Source organism: Herpailurus yagouaroundi, unplaced genomic scaffold (genome assembly GCF_014898765.1).
Source record: "Herpailurus yagouaroundi ecotype Mexico unplaced genomic scaffold, PumYag 323, whole genome shotgun sequence".
NCBI classification, from domain to species: domain Eukaryota; kingdom Metazoa; phylum Chordata; class Mammalia; order Carnivora; family Felidae; genus Herpailurus; species Herpailurus yagouaroundi.
The window spans coordinates 875,305-886,367 of NW_024412540.1; the positions used below are offsets into that span (position 1 = coordinate 875,305).

Sequence of the window (11,063 nt, forward strand, 5' to 3'; positions counted from 1 at the left end):
AAAGAAAGAAAGAAAGAAAGAAAGAAAGAAAGAAAGAAAGAAAGAAAAAAAGAAAGAAAGAAAGAAAGAAAGAAAGAAAGAAAGAAAAGAAAAGAAAAGAGACGGGACATGCATGCAGAATGTGTGAATCACTGAAGCCATTTTTTTTTTTTTAATATCAACTGTCTTAGTCCATTTGGGCTGCTGTAACAAAATGTCATACACTGGGTGGTTTGTAAATAGTAGAAATCTATTTCTCACAGTTCTGGAAGCTGGCAAGATCAAGACACAAGCATGGACACATTCTGGTGACCCCCCTCTTCCTGGTTCATAGCCAGCACCTTTTCACTGTGCCCTCACATCGTGGAAGGGGTGATGGAGCTCTGTGGGGTCTCTTTTATAAGAAGAGTGATCCCATTTGTGAAGACGCCACCCTCATGATCTAACCACGTCCCACAGGTCCTACCTTCTAATATCATCATATTGGTCTTTAGGATGTCCAGATGGGAATTTTGAGAGGACACAAACATTTAGAGGATAGCTTCAACCTACCAAGCAGCTCAAATGCCATTACTACCAACCACAGTAGAATGAGAATCTCCCTGTCACCAAGACTGCCTCACCGACAGTATGCCAGGAGAAACTTATATACACGTATTGTACCGTCAGCAAAGAAGCAACAGTCACATAAAGTTATACAATCTGTGTTTTCACCTACATAATCAGAACAACCCCTGTATATTGGGAAGTTCAGTACACCAACAGCCAGCCGTGTGTCCAAACCAGTAAATCGGGAGGCCCTTGGTGCCTCCCTTTGTCTCAACTTCCATACCCTGTCGGTCACCAAGTTCTGTAAATTCTCCCTCCTGAACAAACATCAGATCCTTCCTTCCTGTCATCCCCATTCCTCCTGTTTCACTTCAGTTCTCATCATCTCTCATGGTGACGATGACACTTCTCCCTAATTTGCCTACCCCCCCCCCACCATGTCCTCATCCTGAATCCAGTTGCCTTTCATTCACTTAACAAGCCTTTATTGAATGCTCACATCGTGCCAAGCACTCTGCTGGTGGTGGCAGATACAACAGGAAATAAGAGAGCTCATAGTTTGCTAAAGGAAAGAAACAAAAAAGACTTAATTTATTAGTCAGGGTAGGTCATGTGCTGTAGTGCATAACCACAAAATCTCAGTGGCTTAACCCAATAAATGGTGACTTAGGAATCCAGGTCCCTCCCGTCATGTAGCTCCGCCATCAAAAAATCATTTACTTTCAGCCAGGTGGAAGCCATATGGAGCCATAAAGTAAAGAGCAGAAGGATGGCATGAGGTAGTTTATGGCCATGCCTGGGAAGTGGCATACATCATTCCCACCATATTCCATTGGCTGAACTTGGTCACATGGTCCCAAGTTCAGCACAAAGGAGTCTGGGAAATGTAGTGTTCCTACATGCTCAGAGGAGGAAAGATTGCTGGTGAGTAGTATAACCAGTCCTTTCTTCAATGGATGATTGTCATGCATATAACTGGGAAGTATGGCATCCTAAGGGAACCAGGGGAGGGTCTAATGTATTTAATATATCCTTGGATTCAGGAAGGCAGAGCAGTGGGCTAAATAATGGCCCCTGAAGATCCAAGTTCTAATCCCTGGAGCCTCAAACCTAGTACCTGGCAGAAAGGACTTTGTAGATGTGATTAGGTTAAGGGTCTTGAGCCAGAGAAATTGCTGTGGATTATCCAAGGGGGCCCTAACTGTAATCATGAGTGTTCTTCTAAGAGGTAGATGGAGGGAGATTTGATCAGGGAAGAGAAAAAGGAGACGGGATGACAGAAGCAGAGTTGGAGTGATGTTCTCTGAAGATGGGGGAAGGGTACACAAGCCCCAGAAACTAAAAAGCTGGGAAAGGCAAGGAAGAGATTATCTCTTGGAACCTCCAGAAGGAATCAGCCTGCCAACACCTTGATTTTAGCCTGTTAAGGTTCAGTTTGAACTTCTGGCCTCCACAAATATAAGAGAATAAAGTTTTCTTACTTTAAAACACTGAATTTGTGGTAATTTGTGACAACAAGAGGAAACTAATACAAGCAGTAATGCCTACACTGAGTTCCAGATAAGGATCACTCACTAGTGAGCTAAGCAAAAAGACTGGAAGGCAGTGCTAGAAGTGGAATTAAGGCTGAAGGGTAGCAAGGTCCAGATCCAACAGGATTTGGCAGGGAGGAAAGAGAGGGGAGGGGGGCAGTGAATTTAAGCCTGAGGGCACCAGAAAGCCATTGAAGCAGGAGTGACCTGACCAAGATCTGCTTTTTTGCACGATGACCCCACCAACCCCATCGGCTCTGCAGAGAGAAGATCAGGGGAACCAATGCTGGCAGCAGAAGACAGTCATTTGCTTTATCCCAGGAGAAAAGTAGAAAGGCCATAATTCAGGGTCCTGGCAACATGTAGTGGAATCAACAGGACTTGGTGATGTCCCACCTCTGATAAGAGACATCCACTCCATCACCAACACCAGCTGCACCAACTCTGATGGTTAATGGTACCTGCAGAGGACATAACCTGCTTAGCAACCTATCTGGAATAGAGACATACTAGGGAAGTCTAAAGGAACAGGGAAGGTGCCTGTGAAGACCAGGTGCTAGCCATTGGATGCCTTCTTCCAAATCCTGTAGTTGCCATGACCATCCTGTCCTTTGTAGTTTGAGTAAAATAGTTAGAGCACCATCCTCATATACAGGGAAATCCAGCATTAACCTTCATCACCACCCACACCACGATCAAGGGATTTCTATTTCTCCTAATTGCTTCTGACTCTGATTTCCTGCTTCTGCTTGCACTCCACAGAGATATCCCCAACCAATGGGTGAGCTGGGGCTGAAATCCAACCTGCACTGTCCTGGCAAGTCATGTACTCTTGGTGTATACAGAAAATGATTTGATGCTAGGCATGGCCAGAACTTGGAGCTTTTGAGGAGAAAAGCAATAAAGACTGGCAATAAAGGTCAACTAGGGGGTCAGCTGAAAGTGTTTCAATGCCTTGCCTTAGCAAGGGCTCAAGACTGCTTCCTATAATGATGGTACCTTGTCTAACAATGTAAAACAAAGAGAGACACATCCATTCAGATTTGCATCTTATGCAGATCACTGTCCAGTCAATCTGGTCCTCATCACCCATATGGGACCGAGAAAAAGCCAACCACTCGGAGCTGAGAACGTCTATACCAAGTCCTGTGGGGAATCCCATTGGCCTCCATGCACAGACAGGATCAAACAGTGCTGGGAAACAGAAAGGAAAAATGGATATGATTCCAGAGAGAAGCAGAAGCAAGACAAGAAGAAACTTAACTACCTTACTGATGGCTTTCTGGATCCCGAGACTTGGCAGTTCTCTGTGCTACTACTGAATCTTCCAATAAAGTCCTCCTACCTTCCTCCTATTTTTGCCCAAATTAACGCAAGTTGATTCCTGTTATAATTCTGACCTGGATACTGTGTGTCTAGTTTCTTTCTTCAGGCCTTCATCACATCACCACCAAGTGTCACATTTTGTGTCTCTCCTCCCAGATGCCATGAGTTGGCCAGATGGAGAGGAGGAGGAGGAGAGGTCAGGGGAAGGCAGGGGTGGGGAGAAGAGGCAAGAAGAGGGGAGGAGGAGGGGGGGAGAGAGAAAGGTGTCATTGCATACATACTCAGAGACGTAGAAAAGTGTTCCTTATAGCATTGTTTGTAATAGTAAAGGACTGAAAACAACCTCTGTCAGTGAGAGAACTGATAGTCTCCAAGAGAAATCTCTCCATCAGTGAGGTATTGGCCAAACAATCCACAGTACCTCCATATTGGAATACTATACAGCAGTTAAAAAGAATGAGCAGTGAAAAAAAATTCTAGGGGTGCCTAGGTGGCTGTCAGTTGAACATCTGAGTCTTGATATCAGCTCAGGTCGTGATCTTGCCATTCGTGGGATCAAGCCCTGCATAGGGGCCTGAGCTGACAGCTCAAAGGCTGCTTGGGATTCTCTTTTCCTCTCGCTCTGCCCTTCCCCCACCTCTCTCTCAAAATAAATCAATAAAAAAAATCGAGAACTCAGTTTAAGCATTACTGCCTTACTTACATATTTAATAAATAAATATGTTTACATTCTATATATGTTATAATTATAATAAATCATAATTCATATTATTATACATCTAAATGTATTTTCTAAAAACATGTAATAAATATACTGTCAATTATTTATTAAAATATATAAAATATATATAATATATATAATATATAACATATATTATATATATTATAAAGTATATTTATTATATGAATGTATTTATATAAATAACACAAATATGAAACTTAGAAGTAAACTTATATTGATAATATACATAATATACATGTATTATATATAAGTACATACTATGTGTGTATATATATCAAATGATCTTCAATTAAGATATAATTTTTTTAAAAAGCAAGGCAGAGATACAAGCACACTTACTTTTAATTTTTTTAATGTTTATTAAGTTTTGAGACAGAGAATGAGAGGGGGAGGGACAGAGAGAGGGAGACACAGAATTCGAAGCAGGCTCCAGGCTCTGAGCTATCAGCACAGAGACCCTCGCAGAGCTCAAACTCATCAACCTCCAGATCCTGCCCTAAGCCGAACTTAGACGCTCAACCCACTGAGCCACTCAGGCGCCCAAAGCATACTTACTTTTAGAATGCACAGACTATTTCTGGGAAGATGTACTAGAAGAAGTCGTGACCCTCACAAACAGGAAGGGTGGGGAGGCATGTTGTTCTTCCCTGCATGCTTCTGTGTGCTGTTTTTTAAACCATCTATATATGCTTCAACTATTCCAGCAAAGTAATTGATTAAAATGTTTTTAAAAGCACTTCCGTGATAGGGGCGCCTGGGCGGCTCAGTTGGTTGGGCGACTGACTTTGGCTCAGGTCATGATCTCACAGTCCGTGAGTTCGAGCCCCACATAGGGCTCTGTGCTGACAGCTTGGAGCCTGTTTCAGATTCTGTGTCTCCCTCTCTCTCTGACCCTCCCCCGTTCATGCTCTGTCTCTCTATGTCTCAAAAATAAATAAACGTCAAATAAAAAAAAATTTTTTTTAAATAAAAAAATAAAAAATTAAAAAAAAAAGCACTTCCGTGATGGATCCTTGACCTTGACTAGACCATTTCCCTTCCTTGGGCCTCGTTTCATTCACCTGGAAAACAGGTCAGCAGAATTCAATGCTCTCTAAGGTCCCTGCTCCAAAAACCGCCTGCTAATTGCTCTGGCATAACTTTCAAATGAAAGCAGTGGTTGTCCTAGCTTTCCACAGCAGCACAGGATGTTACCATCATAATATGAAATGGCTTTTTCTTTATTAGAGTTATCTTTGGAATCCGGAGAGTTAAAGGATATAAAATGAATCATAAATAACATATTTGCAAATCATGTAGAATAAGATGATTTTTTACAAGAGGCACATTTGGGCACCTAATCAACCCCACACCCTCTGCAGAGAAAAGTCCTCCGTAGCCTAGCCAGAGATGGCTGAAGATGCCTGACCCAGGAGGATCCAGTCAATTATAATGCTGCCTAAAGCCAATTAGATTTGTCCTCAAGAACTTGAGCTAAGAAAACACGGGGGGCGGGTAATCCCATTACCTTAATGCTTAGGAACCAGAGGAAGTTGCATGAGAGCAGGAAATGTACAATCTTCCTCGTGCTGTATGCCCAGTGCTTACCACCACTCTGGCACATACTAGGTGCTCAATAAATATTCGTTGAGGGGTGCCGGGATGGCTGTCAGTTGAGCGTCTGACTCTTGATTTCGGCTCAGGCCATGATCCCAGGGTCATGGGATGGAGCCTCGCGTTGAGCATGGAGCCTACTTGGGCTTGTCTCCTCTTTCCCTCTGCTCCTCTCTTCTGCACTCTCTCTCTCAAATTATATACGTATGTATATATATATGTATACATATATGTGTATTCATATGTGTATATTTATACACACATATATATGTGCATGTGTGTGTATATATACACATACTAGTTGAAAGAAAAACTAATCACTAGAGGAATGGTCCATAAACTCTGACAGCTGAAGATTCCCTGGTACCACCCAGTTCTTTTTCCTTTGAGACACCTAGATTTCTAGATTTTCTTGGAATTTTGTGGGATTTTTATCTTTCTTTAAAAACCCACTTCCACCTAAGCTAATTTGAACAGATTTGGGGTTCTTTCATCCAAAAGAGCTCTAATACAAATATTCTTTGTTTTTTCAAAACACAAATCATTTTTTCCCCTGAGATTCCTTTCTTTTAACTAAATCCCATCAAAATTCATAGTAACATGTTCCATGGTTCAATTCCCTGCAGCAAACGTGTGTTGAGCTAGAAACTATGTGAGACCTGAAAGATGAATGGGGCCTAATCCCTGCTACCCGGACATTACATTCAGATACAGAAAGGGAGACATACAGTTAAGTCTTTCAAAGAGAAGATCATCTGAAAGAGAAGGTTTAAACAGTGCACTGCGGGTCTAAGTGGGAGAAAGAGAGCAATATCCGGGAAGACTTCATGGAGGAGATGACCACAAAGATGGGTTTTGAAGAATGAGCAGGATGTTTAGGATAGGGTTAGGTCACCCTTGCACCACCACTTCAGCGAGGGGCGGGGGGGTCACGCTTGCGACGCTGCTCTGCGTGGGAGAGGGTTTGCGCACGCGCCACGCCCCCATCACCTGGGAGGGGCTCGCGCATGCGCCCTTTCTGCTCCCCATATCAGCGATGTAGCAGTGATGTTCCTTTTAAGTCAGGAGTTTTCTGTGGTGCTTGGCTGGCTCAGTGGGTTAAGCGTACCACCTTGGTTCAGGTCATGGTCTCTCCGTTTGTGCTTTTGAGCCCCGGATCGGCCTCTGTGCTGATGGCTCTGAACCTAGAGCCTGTTTCAGATACTGTGCGTGTGTGTGTGTGTGTGTGTGTGTGTGTGTGTGTGTGTGTCTGCCCCTGCCTCACTTGCGTTCTTTCTCTCTCTCTCTCTTGCAAAAAATGTACCTGAAAACATTTTAAAGCAGAGGTTTCCTGGATGGCTCTTTTCACTTTCATTCCTGAGGAAGCAGGCATCTGTCTCGTCCAACGTTCTTTTGTTGTCGTTGGCATAGGTGACTACATATACCACATTTCCCCAGCCAGCATCGGGCACGTGTAGCATTTCTTCCACCTGCCGGACACCTCTCATCCGCTGTGACACTGCCTTCCTCTAGCGCGTCCCACATGCTCCCGGAAACTGGACTGTAACTGTGGATAGCAGCACTGTCCCATCGTCTTCTCATGGCATTTCAGGAGGCTCTTCATTCACATCTTCTCTTATTTTTCCGCTAGGCCGCTTCTAGGACCCCTGACAGGGAACCTGAAGCAGTGAGGGATCCAGGAGCAGCCCTGCCACCGTTTGGCTCCCACAAAATGGTCGCCTTGGAACTGTTTATAGAAGAGGAGAAAAAGCCACCACCACCGCCACCGCCACGTTTCATAACCCTGCAAAGAATGTGGAGACCACCACCACCCACCCCCAAAAGGAAACTGGCAGGGTACATGTATATAGTACCTATGGTGTTGATCGAGTATTTTGGATCAATAAGTGAGGGTGTATTGTTGACTGGTAAGTGTAAATCTAAATACCTCAGAGGGGATTTTATTCTCCGAGGTCGCCCCAACCTAAATTGTTGGCCCATGGGGAGATCTGTTGTCCCTGTTGGTTGTATTGATGTAGTCTCTTTGGACCAGTGAATTAAAGCTCCATAGGGTTTTGTCCTATTCCCGCCTCTTCACAGGAAGGTCCACTTCACCCATTGGGAGAGACAGTAAAACCCTCATGTGGCCATTCATATGAGTCACTATTTAGGGAACAAGTGATTATGCTACCTTTGCATGGTCAGGATACCACTGCCTTTACACTAATGTCCCTGGGCAGGCAGGGCCTCCAATACTAGAAATGTTAGAGGTGATGTGATTGGTAAACAGGCGAGGTTTGTGTTCCCTGAGTTCCTTTTACTTCTTTTCATCTTTCCTTGATTTGCTGTGTTTCCTGAATAGCTTTTTTCACGTTCAGAGCTGAAGAAGCAGTCATATATTATGGTTAGGGTTGGGATTAGGATTAGAGTCAGGGGTTAGGGTAAGAGGTCACACTTGCACACCCCCCCTCGGTGCAGGAGGGAGGCACTCAGGCGCCTTGTCACCCCTCGGCATGGGAGGGGGTCACCCATGCGCTGGGCTCCCCCCTCCGCAAGGGAGTAGTGATGCCACTATTTCATGTGTCATTTCATGAATGGCTCTTTTCACATTTCACAGCTGAAGAAACAGGCATCTCTTAAGGTAAGGGTTATGGTTGGGATTGCCGTTTGTGGTTAGGGTAAGGGTTAGGTCATGCCTGAACCCTCCCTTGGAGTGGGAGGGGGTTCACCCATGCGCCCAGCCCCCTTCAGTGGGGGAGGGTGTTAACGTATGAGCTGCGCCCCTCTGGCGCAGAAGGGTGTTCACGCAGCACACAGCCCCCCCCTTGGGGCAGAAGTGTGTTCACGTATGGGCACCACACCCCTCGTGGAGGGAGGGCGTTTGCCCATGTGCCCCACATCCCTTGGTGCCGGAGGGTGTTCACGCATGCGCGTAATTCCCCCCCGCGTGGGAGGTGGTTCATGCACGTGCCCCGCCCCCCCCCCCGCGGTGCCAGAGGGGTTCGCCTGTGCACAGCCCCACCCCTCAGCGAGGGAGTAGTGATGCCACTGTTAAACCTAATATTTCCTGGATGACTGTTTTCACTTTCACAGCTGAAGCAGCCATGTCTTAAGGGTTAGGGTTAACATTATTGTTAAGGGTTAGGGTAAGTGTTAGGTCATGCTTGCAGCCCCCCCTTAGGGCAGAAGGGTGTTCAGGAATGCTCACCCCTACCCCTCAGCGAGGAAGATGGTTCACACATGCGCCCTGCCCCCTTCTATGTGGAAGTGCCCCCTTCTAAGTGGCAGTAGTGATGCCACTATTCAATGTGATGTTTCATGAATGGTTCTTTTCACTTTCACAGCTGAAGAAACACGCATCTCTTAAGGTAAGGGTAGGATTAACATTACCATTAGGGGTTAGGGTAAGGATTAGGTCATGCTTGCTCCCCCCTCCGAACGGAGGGTTTCACGCATTACCCCTCCCCCCTCGGCATCGGAGGGTGTTCACCCATTCCTCTGTCCCCGCTTCAGCTCAGGCGGTGATGACCTATGCGCCCTGCCTCCTCAGCGTGGGAAAATATTGAGGCATGCATCCTGCCCCACTTTGTCGGGGGAGGGTGTTCATGTATGCACCCCAAACCCTGGGCGCAGGAGGGTGTACATGCATGCTCATGCCCCCCCCCCCTTGGCGCAGAATGTGGTTCACGCTTGCGCCCCCCTCCCCTCTGTGTGGAAGGGGTGACCCATGGGCCCTACTCCCACTTCCGCAGGAGAGGGTGCTCACCCTTGTTACCTGCCCCTTCAGTGCGGGAGAATATTCAAGCATGTGCACCACCACCCCTAGGTGAGGGAGGGCATTCACGCATGCGCCGCCCCCCCCCCCCCCCCCAGGCAAAAGTGTGTTCACTCGTGCACACCCCACCTCGGCAAGAAAGATAGTTCACGCATGTGCCCCACGTCAGCGCAGAAGGGTGTTTACACATACACACAGCCCTCCCTTGGGGTGGAAGGAGGTCACCCGTGCAGAGTGCCACCCTTCGGCAAGGGAACAGTGATGCCACTATTAAATGTTACATTTCATGAATGGTTCTTTTCACTTTCACAGTTGAAGAAGCAGGCATCTCTTAAGGTAAGGGTTGGGTTAGCATTACCGTTAGCGGTTAGGGTCAGGTGTAGATCATGCTTGCACACCCCCTCGTCGCTGGAAGGTATTCATGCAATATCACCGTCCCTCAGCGAGCAGGAGAATAGTCACACATGCACCCTGTCTCCCTTGGTGCGGGAGGGCATTCACACATGTGCCCCAACCCCTTCGGCTGGGAAAGGCATTCAAGTATTTGCACAAACCGCCCACGGCAAGGGAGGGAGTTGGCGCATGCGCCGTGTCCCCCGGGCATGGGAGGTGGTTCACTCATGCACCCCACCCCCTCAGCGAGGGAGCGTGTCATCCCAGAACAGAGCCACCTCTCGGTCAGGGGGTAGTGTTGCCACTATTAAATGTGACATTTCATCACTCGTTCTTTTCACTTTCATAGCTGAAGAAGCACGCATCACTTAAGGTAAGGGGTAGGGTTAGCATTACCTTTAGGGGTTAGGGTGAGGGTTAGGCCATGCTTGCCCCCCCCCCTCCGTGTGGGGGGGGTTTTCGCGTTTTCCCCCCCCCCCCCCCCACCGCACCGCTCCGCAGGGGAGGGCGTTGATCCATATTCCACTCCCCACCTTTGGCGAGGGAGATCGTTTTGCCTTGTGCCCTGCCCTCCTCAGTAAGGGAGGGCGTTCGTGCATGTGCCCAGCCTCACTTAGTGCGGAAGGCGGTTCACGCATGCACACAACACACCTTTGATGAGGGAGGGCGTTCACGCATCTGACTTGCACCCTTGGGCAAGGGAGATGATTCAGGCATGTGCCCCGGCCTCTCTCTGGCACGGGTGGGTGTTGACCTATGTGCCTTACCCCCTCAGCGCTGGAGGGTGTTCATGCACGCTTCGCCCCCTAAGCAGGGGAGAATATTAACACATGTGCCTGTCCCCCTTGGCTGAGCGGGGGTTCACGAATGGGCACCACACCTCCTTGGCAAGGGAGGGTGTTCTAGCATGCGTCCCACCCCACTTGGCTCAGGACGTGGTTCAGGCTTCCACCTCTCTCCCCCCCAACCCCTAGCCCTTCAAGCGTGAGAGGGTCACCCATGCACAACGCCACCCCTCAGGGAGGGAGTAGCGATGTCACTATTAAATGTGATGTTTCATGAAACATTCTTTTCACTTTCACAGCTGAAGAAACACGCATCTCTTCAGGTAAGAGTTAGGTCAAGCCACCTCCCTCTGGGCATGGGAGGTTTTCAAGCATTAGCCCGCCCCCCTTTGGTACAGGAGTGTTCACCC

At 47.3% G+C, this 11,063-nt stretch overlaps 1 pseudogene; it reads right to left on the minus strand.

Moving 5' to 3' along the window:
- The window catches only part of LOC121021847 (protein shisa-6-like), a 14,251-nt pseudogene extending 7,043 nt beyond the window's left edge, over nucleotides 1-7,208 (minus strand).
- Nucleotides 7,209-11,063: the final 3,855 nt, after the last annotated feature.